Raw genomic sequence first — 14,652 nt, 5'->3', positions numbered from 1 at the left:
CTTTTCTTCTTCTTTTCTTCTTCTTCTTCTCTCCTTGATTAATTCAAGATCACAATACGATGTTCTATTTCTTATTCTATAGTTCAGTTTCATAAGTTCTTCTCAATTTGTGCACATTCCTTCTTTCTCTTCTTTTCTTCCCCATTGTTATCATTATTTTCCCTGTGATTTTTTCACTAGCTATCCAGCATGTTCAAATGTTTATTTCTCTTTCTATATCTATTTATCTTCCTACCTTTTCTCTTTCTATCTGATTACCTTCTACTAGTATCCATATATTATATTATAATATCCATATATTTATCCATATAATATTCGATTCTTTCCACATTGAATCATACTATTCCTCTTCAATTTTATGGGGATATTATTCATTATCAGTTGTATTATGTATCTTTTCTCAATTGATAACTTTCTTCAAAGATTTTTCGTTTTTCTGCTGGCTTTTTCTTCTCTTTTTCAGTTTTTACTGGATCCCATTTCGCTCTATCTCCACCATGAACACGATCTTCCACTACTGGATTCCATCTCTCTCTATCTCCACTTGGACTCGATTTTCCACCACTGGATTCCATCTCTCTCTGTCTCCACTTGGACTCGATCTTCCACTACTGGATTCCTTCTCGCTTACCTCCACTTGGACCCGATTCTTCCACTACTGGATACCTACTCGCTCTATCTCCACTTGGACCAGATCTCCCACTACCAGTTCTTCCTCAATCTTCGTCTTATTCACCATTAGGATTATTCATCACCGGAACTCCACACATCTACATCTTATTGTGTTTAGTGAATTTTGTTTTGAACTAGTGCTTTAAATAGTGAAGGGAGCCGAACTGTCAAGGCATGCTGAATGCACTCGAATCAAGAGACTTTTTCATTTAGGTTAAGTTTTATCAGTTTCATCCCCATTTTCCCCGTCATGTGTTGTTCTGAGGTCGGTTCACGATTGGTCTGCTGCTTCCATGATGCCTCTCACTGACACGTCAGCTCGCTCGCCCTCAAGTAGGTATGATTATTTCAATAATAGTAATAATGACGCAGGTATGTTTCTAGCAAATAAGCTCCACTCTTTCAAAAAACTTTTCAAGGCTGCTCACCTTAACGTACAATCCCTCAGTTGCCACATTGATGAACTCAGAGCAATCTTCCGTTTTCAGGACTTCAATATAATCGGAATTTCCGAATCATTTTTGAAGCCTAGTATTTCATCAAATTTTGTTGCATTGCCTGGATATAATCTTTTCCGGAATGATAGATTAAATAAAGCTTGTGGGGGTGTAGCAATTTATGTGAAAGAAGGTATCAAAACAAAAGTTTTAATCACATCTAAACAAGAGTATTGTTCCAGACCAGAGTTTATGCTACTTGAATTATCCTTATCTAGTACTGATAAATTACTCGTTGGTATCTGTTATCGCCCACCAAAAATAGGTCATTTCACAGATTTCGAAAGTGCCTTGCTTTCTCTTATGCCTTGTTATAACCGTATACTAGTTATGGGGGATATGAACACCGACTTGAACATGACAAATCGTAACTTTGACTACTTTCAACTGACTACAATTTTCCAATGCCTAAACATGACTATTTTACCTCTCGATCCAACTCATCATACTAATGAATCAGACACACTCATTGACCTTCTCATTGTTAGTGATCCCAATGAGGTTGTTCAAGCAGGCCAAATCTCAGTCCCAGCTATTTCTAGACATGATTTGATCTACTGTGTACTTTCCCATAAGATACCCAAGCCAGAACAGAAAATTATCACTTATAGAGACTTCAAAAACTTTGATGAAGCCGCCTTCCTGACTGATGTGGCTCAGACTCCATGGCATCAAATTGAAGCATTACCCTCAGTTGATGACATGGTCAAGACTTTCGAGAATTGGACTTTGACTTTGTATGACAAACATGCACCTTATGTGACAAGGAGGATTAATAGAAAACGACGAGTACCGTGGATGACTGAAGACATACTTAAGATGATGGGACGTAGAGACAAAGCACATAGAAAATTTAAAAAGACATTTGACTTGGACAGTTTGATAGAGTATAGGAGCCTTAGAAATAGGGTTAAACAGGAATTACGGAACTCAAAGATTAGGTACTTGAATTCGTTTATGACAAACAATAGACAAGACTCTAAATCACTTTGGCAGGGAATAAAAGAATTCGGGCTTGGCAAAGAGAAATCGAATCCACAAATTGACTTACCATTGAATAATATAAATGACCATTTCGTTTCACACTCTAACCAACGCGACGAAGTTGTCATTGCTAATCACATTGATGATCTTGAAGAGCAGGTTACAAACTTAGATTTACCAATCACTGATCAATTTCATTTCCATCCAATCTCAGAAGAAGACACTTTCAGAGCAATTCAACGTATTCATAGTAATGCTATGGGTGTAGACAAAATTCCTATTAAATTTATCAAGAAGATGTTATTTGCTGTTTTACCAACCATTACATACATTTTCAACAAGTCACTTGAAGAAGGCATTTTCCCTGAAAACTGGAAGTTTGCTCTGGTTCGCCCTCTAAATAAAGTTCCATCACCCAATAAAGTTGAGGATTTTAGACCAATCAGTATTTTACCTGCATTGTCCAAAGTGCTAGAAAGACTCATTCATGCTCAAGTTGTAAAATTTCTAGACAACAATAGTAAGCTTCATAACTTTCAATCAGGCTTTAGAAAATTCCATTCAACTGAGACAGCTCTGCTTCGTGTCACTGATGATATAAGGTTAGCTATGGACCAAAGAAAATGCACCATCCTCACCCTATTTGATTTTTCTAAAGCATTCGATACTGTTGATCATACAGTCCTTCTGAATAAGTTGGCTATTCTTGGTTTCAGTCACAACTCGTTAGTTTGGTTTAAATCCTATCTATTAGGTAGGAAACAATGTGTATCTGTCGGTGACAAAAAGTCAACTTGGAAAAACGTTATGCATGGAGTACCACAAGGTTCAATTTTAGGCCCTCTCCTCTTCACTTTGTATGCTAATGACCTTTCTTCCATTATCAAATTCTCCAGTTTCCATACTTATGCAGACGACCTTCAAATCTATTAAGCTGTCCCATAACAAAAATTAATGAAACAGTTGGAATAATGAATCAGGATATCAATTCGATAGTGGAATGGACAAAGAAAAATGGCCTTAAGCTTAATCCCATCAAAACACAACCCATTATAATTGGATATTCTCGTCTTATAAACAATATTGACCTTGAATCGATTCACAAAATTAGTGTAGACGGTAATGACATTCCTTACTGTAGCTCAGTTAAAAATTTAGGCATTATTATGAATAATACTCTTGACTGGTCAGAACAAGTGAACAAAACTTGTAAAAAGGTATTCTCAGCCATGCATGCATTGAAGAAAATGCACGATATCCTCCCTAGAAACATTAAATTATTATTGGTTCAATCTCTCATCTTCCCACATTTAATGTATTGTAATTCTGTTCTTAACGATATGCAAGTCACTCTGAATGATAAACTACAGCGTTGCCAAAATTATTGTCTACGTTTCGTCTACTCTCTCCAACGCCATGATCATATCACCCCAGCCCACATTGCTAGTTCAACATTAAAGCTTCCCGATCAGAGGCTTTTTCGAATAGTCAAGCTTGTTAGAGATATCTTGATATACGGTAATCCGAACTATTTTAAAGATGATTTCAAATTTGTCTCTGAAGGTAGGAGGATAGATGCTTCACATACTAGAACCGGAGAAAGTACTTTAAGGATACCCAATCATCGAACTACTATTTTCACAAAATCCTTCTTAGTCAGTGCCTGTCGTGCATGGAATGCACTTCCTGTTTCTATCAGGTCCATCGAGAGCCGAGCGAGCTTCATCCTAACTTTAAAAAACATCTTTTGGAACAAATGACTGAAACTGTCCGGCCCTAGAACGATCACATGACATCCATCCCCCACCCATCCCACAATACAAACCTTTAAACCATGTTATAGAACGAATTGTATATATATATATATATATATATATATATATATATATATATATATATATTATATAAACTCATGTTATTTCAATTATCCACTGCATAATGCTGTATATTACTGAAAGTTGATAACCCTGATCTACTTTCAGCCTACTTCATTTTATTAATCAATTATTTGATCTTATCTACCTATATAATTATTTTACTCTATCAATTTTCTGTTTTTTTTTTCTCTTAATATTCATATTGATTAAAACTTTTACAATATTTCCATTAATAAATAAATCCTTAGTTTAAATAACGAAATTAACGTTTTGGTAGAGAGTTAGTGGGGAGGATATTTTTAATATTCTTTCCGAAGAATGGACATTGATATGTCCAAAGCTCCGCCAATTTATGTAGATGCATAACAATATGATTATTATCTATAGTTATTATATTACAAACTGCTTTTTCATATCATATACAAATTTTCTTCAAGGATTGAGTTTATATATTGGTTAGGTTTACCACACTGTCTAATAACATATGATCGTCCTGCGCTGATCCTGGCAATCCTGAAACCAGAATAAATTCTGATCCTGATCGTTTTCTTGCGCTCGCACCCCTAAAGTTGGTTCCTGTATCCCTTGCTTTGTAATTTGCAAAGTTCTTATATTTTATTTCTATCGTTGAATAAAACTTATTAGTTAGCAAAATCCAAAATTCTTTGATCGGTTGTCTTTGATCCACTCATCGCTACCTCTAACAATTTTCTTTGGCGCCGGTTGTCACTAAACAAATTTTTTGAAATCTGTAAACCACACTTCTACGGCCAAGTTCATAACAAATTGATGTCACGGAATGTCTCCTTCTGTGGTTTTTTAGCATTCTGGTAAGTTTTCCAACACTATATAATATTATATTTTTATTACTGTTTAATATATTTTAATAAGAACCTCTCAATAATAATGTTTCTCTATTGCGAGTACTGTAGTTTAGTATTGTACATCCCATTCTCAATTTATTTCACCGTAAATTTTAAGTTTTAATAATTTTATAATAGGCTGTTTTACTGTAACTTGTAATATGTTTACCGAATTTACTATATTTTAATCAATCTCTAACTCAATGCACCAAAGCACTCAATTACAGTTACAGTAGTCTATGTACAATAAAATATTTGGCTCCATCAAGTTAAATATTGTCCAATTCTAACGTCTGCTAATTTTTTAGATATGTGTTACGTTGTGTATCTTGAGTCATGGTCAATATAGTATATATCTCCTAAAGAAAGTTATCCTAGAATTTTTCCAATGTCCGTAGAGTATTCTGCAAATACAGTTTTCTCCAGGTAACTTGGTGTTGTTTGAGCTTTGTTCTACTTATGGTTCTAAAATTTATATTTGAATATTATATCAAAGTTCAGGGTTCGAGTAAGCTTATTGGAGTATTGAATAATGAGTTGAGAGTATTAGTATATCACAGCTATTATATCTAGTTTAATACATTGGCCTCAGGAGAAGGACAACGTCGCACAACTAGGTCCAGTCATGCAACTTGTCAGCCAGAGTTGAAAGAGAAATTCATGTGATCTCCATTTGACAAGTTAAATTGCAACACGGGTTTTCCTCGGTCCCTGATTTGTATTTGTAATATTATTTAATTTTCTATATAGAAGTGAAAAAGGGATAGGCCTTAGGGCCTATAAAGGCCCTAAAGGGATGGTAGGTAGGCCTATCCATATTGAATAAAACAGCTTGAAGCTGTCACAAACATTCACTTATTTACTGCATAGTCTGCCATAAATGCGTTAACTTACATGATATTAAGATATTGAACCCTGTTTTTATGAACAGATAAGTAGATCTAGTAGGACACATTTCAGAATTAATAATTTAACAAAATATAAATAGTTTGATACGATTTTATAATATTTTGATTTGATTATAGTTTGATAAGAAAAATAACATTGATTTGATAAATAAAATAAAAGACAAGAAAATACCCAACAACTTCACCCTTGCATCCTTTAATGTTACAAATCTCTATACAAATATCCCCATCCACACCACCATAGAAATAATAAAAAACACTCTCACTAACAATCAGATACGTTCCACCGAAAAATCCATAAGATAATAGCAGTTCTAAAAACAATTACCACTCAAAACTACTTCACTGTCAACAACAAATACTGTACCCAACCTGACGGCCTTCCAATGGGCTCCCCAATATAAAGTATCTTTGCAGAAATATACCTCTAAAATATTATAGAACAATACCAAATCTTGAAGAACAACACACACAGCAAAAAATATTATATTGATTCAGATATGTTGATAGCATCATCTTCTTATTTAATGGAAATAAAATACATTGTGAACAGAACAAAAATTGATAAAAAGCTCCAATTTACAGCCGAATACGAACATAAAAACACCCTCAATTTCCTAGATTTAACTTTCTCAAAAATCAACAAACAACACTCCTTCAACATATTTAGAAAGCCAACCATGATAGACACCCTTATTCACAACTCCTCAAATCATCCTGTTCAACACAAACACTCAGCTTTCCTATCTATGCTACACAGACTTCAAACCATCCCCCTCTCACCTGAACACTACAAAGCAGAACTCAGTACCATAAAATATCTAGCTCAACAAAACGGATACCAACACAACCTAATCGCCAAACTATTTCAAAAAATCAAAAATTTGATTATTATTTCTGTTCAAAAATTTGATTTCTACACAGACTTCAAACCATCCCCCTCTCACCTGAACACTACAAAGCAGAACTCAGTACCATAAAATATCTAGCTCAACAAAACGGATACCAACACAACCTAATCGCCAAACTATTTCAAAAAATCAAAAATAAAAAACAAGAAAAGGACAAAAATAAAAAACATTGACGTACATAAACAACAAATCCAACAGAATAGGAAGAAGTATGTTTCGAAAATCTGTATGTCAAGTGGCATTTAGAACAAAAAATAAATCATGCACGCAAATCAATAAAAGAGAAAAGATCCAGGACAATAGAAAACTCAAACTCCCAGGAGTATACAAGCTGAAATGCTCTGAATGTGATAAATTCTACATAGGACAGACGGCCAGTTCTTCCAATCAAAGATACAAGGAACATATTCAGAATCTTGAAACAAAAACAGAATCTGCATTTTGCCGACCACCTAATACAAGAAAACCACAAACATAAATACCGACCTACAAATCATACACATGAAAAACAAAGGACCAGAACTAGACACAATAGAAAAATTTGAAATATACTCCCAATTTAAAAGCAATAGACAGTGTACATTAAATGAACAAACCAACTTCAAATCCCACATCCTCTTTGATTACCTTCTCAGCCATAACAAACCCAATATACACCATTAACAGCATACTAAAAATTGCCATCCTATCCTTCTACTTGTCCATGAGTACTACCAGGACGATGGCGGACCTGCCGAAAGATCTCGTTGTCACAGTCAGTGATTAATTCATTTATTGTAACAAATTATGACATCTAGTCGTTCTTTTTAATAGCAAAAAGTGATTTAATAATAAGCAGTTGGTGATGGAAAACTACATTGAAGAACTATAAATAGTTTGAGTTGATGGATCAATAAACAAAATTATCAAACAACGATAACTAGTGTTGAATAATATTGATAATTATTTTACACGTCTCAAATGATAATAATAATCATGTAGTTGAATGATAAAAAGGTCGTTGTCTCACAATTGATTTCTACTGACTGCATAGAGATGATTGTTCTGTGTTACATTCAACCTTAGTTGAAACCAACAAGTAGTTTTCTCGTTTCACAATTATGTCCCGGGGGAAATTATTTGCGATTCAATTTACTTCGAATGCTATATCTTTTGAAATGCACTGGGGTACATGCGTTGAATTAATATTGTATATATGTTCGCCTGCTTTATGAATTATTACAGAGTTATTACCTATGTACTAGCTATTATTTATGTTGTTACATTAGTATGCCATATTTCCAATCACGAACCAATTTGATTAGAACAAATTATATAATAATCTGAAAAAAAGAATCAAAATATAGTTTAATCAAGCAACATTTGTATCAAATTGAAGTGCGAAAAGCTGGATTTCATGTCTTGTGTTAGTGGAAAAAAATTAATGTAGTACAATTTTTTTTTCATTATTATCAAATCATCTATTGACCACCTTTAAAAAGGGTATGTAGATACCTCTAATTAATTCGAGAAAAATAATTTTGATTATAGGCTACTTTTTTTGAATAAAATTTATTTTTGAAGGCAAATATACATGAACTTCTTTCATTGTTGAAAGCCCAATAATAATATATGTTGGTAAATTTGTTCATTCAGGTCAGATATGTGATTAATTCTCTAGATCTGATGTGTTGTTTATTAGAAAGGTGAGTATCCTAAATAACAATTTAATTAAGGAAAACTACTTATAGTTATGAATATCAAGCTCATAGAAATTTGTGTTCTTCAAAACTGAGTTTCTAAATATCAGTGTTGGGAATGTACATGTATAGCGAGCAGTAATAGTGTGGTTGGTTGAACCTTCTATCTATGGTAAGGTTTTACTGGTTCGGCTAATTGAGTGTTCGATTCTCATTCTATCTAGAAATTATTGTTTCATGCACACCTTGAAACTCTTTCGGACTATGTGCAACCTTATCTAAATTTGGGAGAGGAATAGCACAAGGATACATTTTTTTCTTTCCCTATCATTTTGATGATGTACTTATTGTTTGAAGCAATCAATTTTCCCTAAATAAGGGATTATTAATTTTAACAGCCCTGAAACTTTTAATTCCACTCACTTGATTCCCATAATGAAGAATTTCAGTAAAATTCATGAAACAAATATTATTATTTAAATTATTTAATGTAAAAATTTGGGAGAAGACAGTTTTAGGATATGCCTGTTGTCTTCTCCCAATCATATTATATATTATAATTATGATTTGTGATTTTCAATGAAAAAAATTAATAAATTCAATAAAACTCATGGTTTGTTTGGAATGAATAATGCTCTACAATCATTAGGTCTTATTAATGATTTATACTATTTGAACTTATGAGAAGTTAGTTGTAAAGTTCACATTTTTGTTGATAGATTTTTAGAGCCCCAAGTGAGTCGATACCTACCACTATTAGCATGAGTGGATGGCCCATTTACAACGACCGAAATTAATGTTCGGAGATGAAGCATGCTGTCAATGGGCTGTAAGCTTCTAGTGCTAATGACAAGATCGGTGACAGCCTTAATTCAGATTGATTCCCATGTTAGTTGTCTGCTCTGCTGCATCATATAGGTTTCTGGACGGATTCTTTGTGCTCATGCAAATTGGCCAATGGTGGCTATAACTGGCTGACAAAAGGCCAATAACACCACTAAGAAAGCTTTGTGCTGTGGTTCTTCAGCTTGGTCACGTGATAAGGCGTTGGCTCTTTACAAAACTTTGATTGCAAGTTTTTTTATATCGGGTGGGTCGAATTCAGGGTATCGATTTAGTGAAAGACTCAAGGAAATTCAATTTAGACATGCTGGTGGTTTTCAGCCCCTGTTTGTTTGTCATAAGGTGTGGCTCACAGGGGAATTTAGTATGGCATTAAATATATGGTTGAAAATAAATATATTCTTCATCCTAAAGTCTAAGGCGGGATGCACACCGGAGAAACGCATTTCACCGGAGAAAGCCCTCTTTCATGAAACTTGTTTCATGCAATCCGTTTCACTCGCGCATGCATACAAAAAAACGTTCCCTGCTTAATCTAATCAGTCGATTGCGAGCAACTTTCGTTTCACGTTTCCTGAAACTTTTTTCACGAAACGCGTTTCTCCGGTGTGCATCCCGCCTAAACTCACTTAGGCCCGTATGCGGATACTCTGTTTATACGGAGGAATGCCAGCTGTTTGATTAAACTCCGTAGGAAACACATTATGATAAATGAAACCATTTCTGAAAGTAAACATAGAGTTAAACGTAGAGTTAGCATATGGCCCTTGAAGGCTTAAAAAAGAAAGTTCAAATTTGTTTTATAGTTTAGGTGTAGACAATAATAGTTATAAAACTGAGTAACCAAGAAACTGGATTCTTGAAAAAGGAAAATTCAGAGATTTAGATTATCCGTCTGTATTTATTAATTCGTCTCTTCTTATGACTATGCCAGTATCCCACTTTAAATAGGGCCAGCATTCTAGTCGCGTATTCTGTTTAACATGAGCTTGGTCTGGGCGTTTATCTACACCAAGAGTTGGCTTGCTCTGGTGAGCACCTAGTGGTGGTTGCTTGTTCTCCTATTCCAAATCCGTCACACCTTTTCCATCTTTTGATTAAATTATTAGAAGATAATGTCGATTTCATTCTTCTGTGAAGAAAGTGTAGTCTCAAAAACTAAATCGGGATAGCAAATATCCACAATGCCAATACAATAATTGCTCACACGAGGAGCTATTTTATTTTGATCTAGTTATGAAAGGGGATTTCTCCCCCTTCCTATATAGATTAAAAATATATTCATATTATCACTTTCCTTGCCCTATTACCATAGGTAATATTGCTTTCCGAAAAAAAATTAGGTAGCCCAATTTCTAAATTTCTATACGTTTCAAGGTCCCCTGAGTCCAAAAAAGAGGTTTTTGGGTATTGGTGTGTGGTGTGTGTGTGTGTGTGTGTGTGTGTGTGTGTGTGTATGTGTGTGTGTACACGTTTTATCATCTCCCAATTAACGGAATGTCTTGAAATTTGGAACTTAAAGTCTTTACAATATAACGTTCCGACACGAACAATTTCGATCAAATACGATTCAAGATAGCGGCTAAAATGGCGAAAATGTTGTCAAAAACAGTGTTTTTCGCTATTTTCTCGAAAACGGCTCCAACGATTTTGATCAAATTTATACTAAAAATAGTCATTGATAAGATCTATCAACTGCCACAAGTCCTATATCTGTAAAAATTTCAGGAGCTCCGCCCAATCTATGCAAAGTTTGATTTTAGATTCTCAATTATCAGGCTTTATCTATATATATAAAAGCGAAATGGCACTCACTGATTGACTGACTGACTCACTCACTCACTCGCATAACTAAAAATCTACCGGACCAAAAACGTTCAAATTTGGTAGGTATGTTCAGTTGGCCCTTTAGAGGCGCACTAAGAAATCTTTTGGCAATATTTTAACTCTAAGGGTTGTTTTTAAGGGTTTAAAGTTCGTCTTTTAGCATGTATATTCTTCTTCTCCCAATCTCTTAATTATAATTGAAATTTCCATATCATATGTTACTATAGAACTATAATCTAGATAGAGTACCTCTTCGAAACAGTTGTAAACTGGTAACTAACTAAATTAATAACTAAATTAATAATTTTGTCAGGTTGGCATTAAGTTGAGTTGACTTTGTTAGGTTGGCACCAAGTTGAAGATTTAAATGCATTTATCGCGGAAAAATTGATTGGGCACTGCTACTTCAATCCTGGGAATATTATATTACTAGCAGTCAGGCTCGCTTCGCTCGCCATATCCGTTTAGCCAGCCGTTTAGTCTGGACCCCCGACTGGATTGTCCTAACATATGATAAAAATGCCCAAATGAAAAATGCAGGCGAGCGAAGCGAGCCTGCTGATCTCATTCTTGGACAATCCAGTCGGGGGTCCAGGGGGCGGAGCCCCCTGGCTAGACGGATATGGCGAGCGAAGCGAGCCTGACGGCTAGTATACAATATAAACACAAAATTTCAAGTGGAAAAGATTGATCATGAAAATCTGTACAATTAGATTGAAATCTGTACAATGTTCAGTAAAATTGAAAATAAGCTCGTAATTCGAGGAAATGTGATTATTCAATTGCAAACTGTTGGCAACTGTTGATTCTATTGAATCACTATGAAGAGATTGTGTGTCTCCAGCGTTATTGTCCTGTCACCAGCTGGCTCAGATCTTTGAATAGTAGACTTGATATGCGCGTGAACACTAGCGTTAGTAGATCAATTTTCATAACGGTAAGGAAAGTAAATACAATAATTATTGATCTGATGCGATCACAATTTTTTGGGGATACTAAACTTACTTGGGATTCCTACTTTCATGATTCCTTGTGTTTCATTGTCGTGTTATTGGTTCCTCGTGGATCTAAGTGGATGAGACCACTTAAAAGTGAACTCTGAAAGACGATCAGCTCAGAATCCATTTATGATGCAATTTGATGGAAGGAAACCACATGCCACACTCTGTCTTAATGAGCAATAATTTTGTCAATTTCTCTAATGTACCTACTCCTTCAAAATTTAGCTGCATCATTGGCAAAATTTTGCCAATCTTAGTAAGGAGTGATCGTTGCTAGAGAGCTATGGACTCTTGGATTATGCAAGTTCTATTGGTATCATCTTTTTTAATCACCTTACTTGATTTTTTATTATGATTGTCAATAATCTAAGCAGTAATGAAAAGTAATAATTGTTGTAACTACTTGTGTTAAAAGTTGATCGTATGCGGTTTTTCATAGATCATTGAAATTCAAGACTTCAATTACCACTAGCACAGAAAAGGAAAACACTTTTGTTCCTTAATCCATGCTACTAGTTAATCTTTCAACAATCATCATTTTTATTACAAAAATTGATGTTTGTAAACGGTCTATTTGAAAAGATAATGCTCAATCAAACCCTTTTAGGTAATGCAGCTTGAACTAGTTAATCTTAGACCAAATCCTTGTGTTCCTTGTTCTCTCGACAAGATACATTGTAATGAATGCTATTAATGTGTAATATTTTTGTTACCATATTTTTGTGTTTGATTAGTTTTTGACTTGGCTACTTGTAAAGTGTTTTGATTAATAATAATTATGAATTACATTATGCATTACATAAGCACATAATCTCATAGTGTTTGGGAAAGAAAAAACAGGCTTTGCCCATAGTATTTCATTAATTTACTCAATTACTTTCCATATTATGCAGATTTTCACGTATATTCATTCCAATTTAATCTGAATCTTATCAATTTAGACAATAAAATAATGGAAGATTTTATTATCTTCTTATATTGATACAATCCTGCTTCAATGATCTATATTATATTTTCAGGATTACACTTCTAATATTGTAATTCACTACTGAACCGTTCAATCATCTATTAATTTATTTCAATATAATATGAAGATTTTTATATATTTTTTTCAATACTGAACTGTTCTTGAATTCTTATTGAGAATGAATTCAATCCTGTTTGAAATAAAATAATTATTGCTACTCGAACATTAATTCCCTGGCTTGATGAAATTTGTCTATTAGCGAAGAGAGCACAATAATTCATTTTATCTTTCAATACATTAATTACTTATAACCCATTAATTAAACTTGACAGTGGCTTCTAATGTACCAGTTGAGAAGTGAATAAACATTTATTGCTGCTGGCCAATGGGACAATGAAACAGTTTGGCTGTTTTTGTTTTCGAGTATAAATCCGACCAGAAAGTTTGTTTGATTGACCTAGTGGTGTTCGTTCCGAGGGCGTTGTCAACTGAACCTTGCTTTGCTGCTTTCTGGACTTGAATGTTATCTGTTCTGTGGATGATGGGGGTGGGGGTGGATGGTGTTTTGAGTTGTGTGATGAGGGGGAGGGGTTGACTGCGCATACTGACACCCCCAGAGGAACCCCCCCACCCCCCTGCGGGAGGAAGTCGAGCAAGGACGCCGGATCGATTCAAGGGAGGATTCCCCCCTACCTCTCCTTGTCCGTTCATTCTAGTTTGTTTCAAGCGTCTCCTAGCGCGCGCTCACTCTCTCTCTCTCTCTCTCTCCGGACTTCTGTACCTGTATTCTATTCACCCCTATAATTACTTCATCATAGTCTGTAGACCTTGTCGCCTATTTAGCTACTGCTGCTGCCGCCACTGAAAAGCTTATGCAGTTGACATTTTTCCAATTTACTCTCGGTCTTTATTTTTTGTTTTTCCACTTTATTGATTAAAAACAAGCGTTCGTTTCCGTCGCCGTTGATTGAAACTGCTCATTTTGAAATAATAGTGAGCTGTTGTATGAACTTCTTCAAAAATATTTTCAACAAACTTACTTTTTGCAACACTGATAACCTAGGCTTAATATAGAAATTGCATATTATTTAGATCTTGAAAATTCACTCGCAAACAATACTCAAACTATTCATTTTAAATTACTCCCATGTGAATTTTACTCATTATGGATTCGAATTAAATCCTCCCTCCAGTTTTGACTGGATAGATCTTTAATCTATCTTCTATCAGAAATAAAATATAAGAGATCTAGAGATATAGCTACTTTTGACAGATTTTTCATGTATCTTCTATCAGAGATAAAATATAAGATTATTTATACATAGAGATATGTCTATCTTCATTAGAAAAAGATATCTATTATATCTCTTCTCTCTGCTTCTATCAATAATTGATTGTGGAGTTTTTGGTTTACATAATGTTGTTGATAATACCGTTTGACTGGGAAGTAAATTGTACTGTTATGAGGTATTTAGTATGATGATATTTCTTATCTTCTTATTCAACTCTTTTCAAGTCAACAGGCGCCCATCTTTTATTCTGCGAACGATTTCTTTATAATCCTCTAAAATAATAAAATGCTCCTTCTTGATGAGTTCTGAACTACGATTCTCTGAACTTATT

The 14,652-nt window shown here is 34.4% G+C and overlaps 1 protein-coding gene across 1 annotated transcript in view; it reads left to right on the top strand.

Annotated features, from left to right (window-relative positions):
• The first annotated feature begins 4,562 nt into the window (after nucleotides 1-4,562).
• The window catches only part of LOC111047355, a 69,355-nt gene continuing 59,265 nt past the window's right edge, over nucleotides 4,563-14,652 (top strand). Inside the window, exon 1 of the mRNA XM_039434617.1 lies at nucleotides 4,563-4,860. The gene's annotated coding sequence lies outside the window, so the exon portion shown is untranslated. The remainder of the gene's footprint in view (nucleotides 4,861-14,652) is intronic.

The sequence above is a fragment of the Nilaparvata lugens genome, chromosome 8 (genome assembly GCF_014356525.2).
Source record: "Nilaparvata lugens isolate BPH chromosome 8, ASM1435652v1, whole genome shotgun sequence".
Classification (NCBI taxonomy): domain Eukaryota; kingdom Metazoa; phylum Arthropoda; class Insecta; order Hemiptera; family Delphacidae; genus Nilaparvata; species Nilaparvata lugens.
The sequence above is the reverse complement of the archived record's forward strand: the minus strand, read 5'-3'. Positions and strand labels throughout refer to the sequence as shown.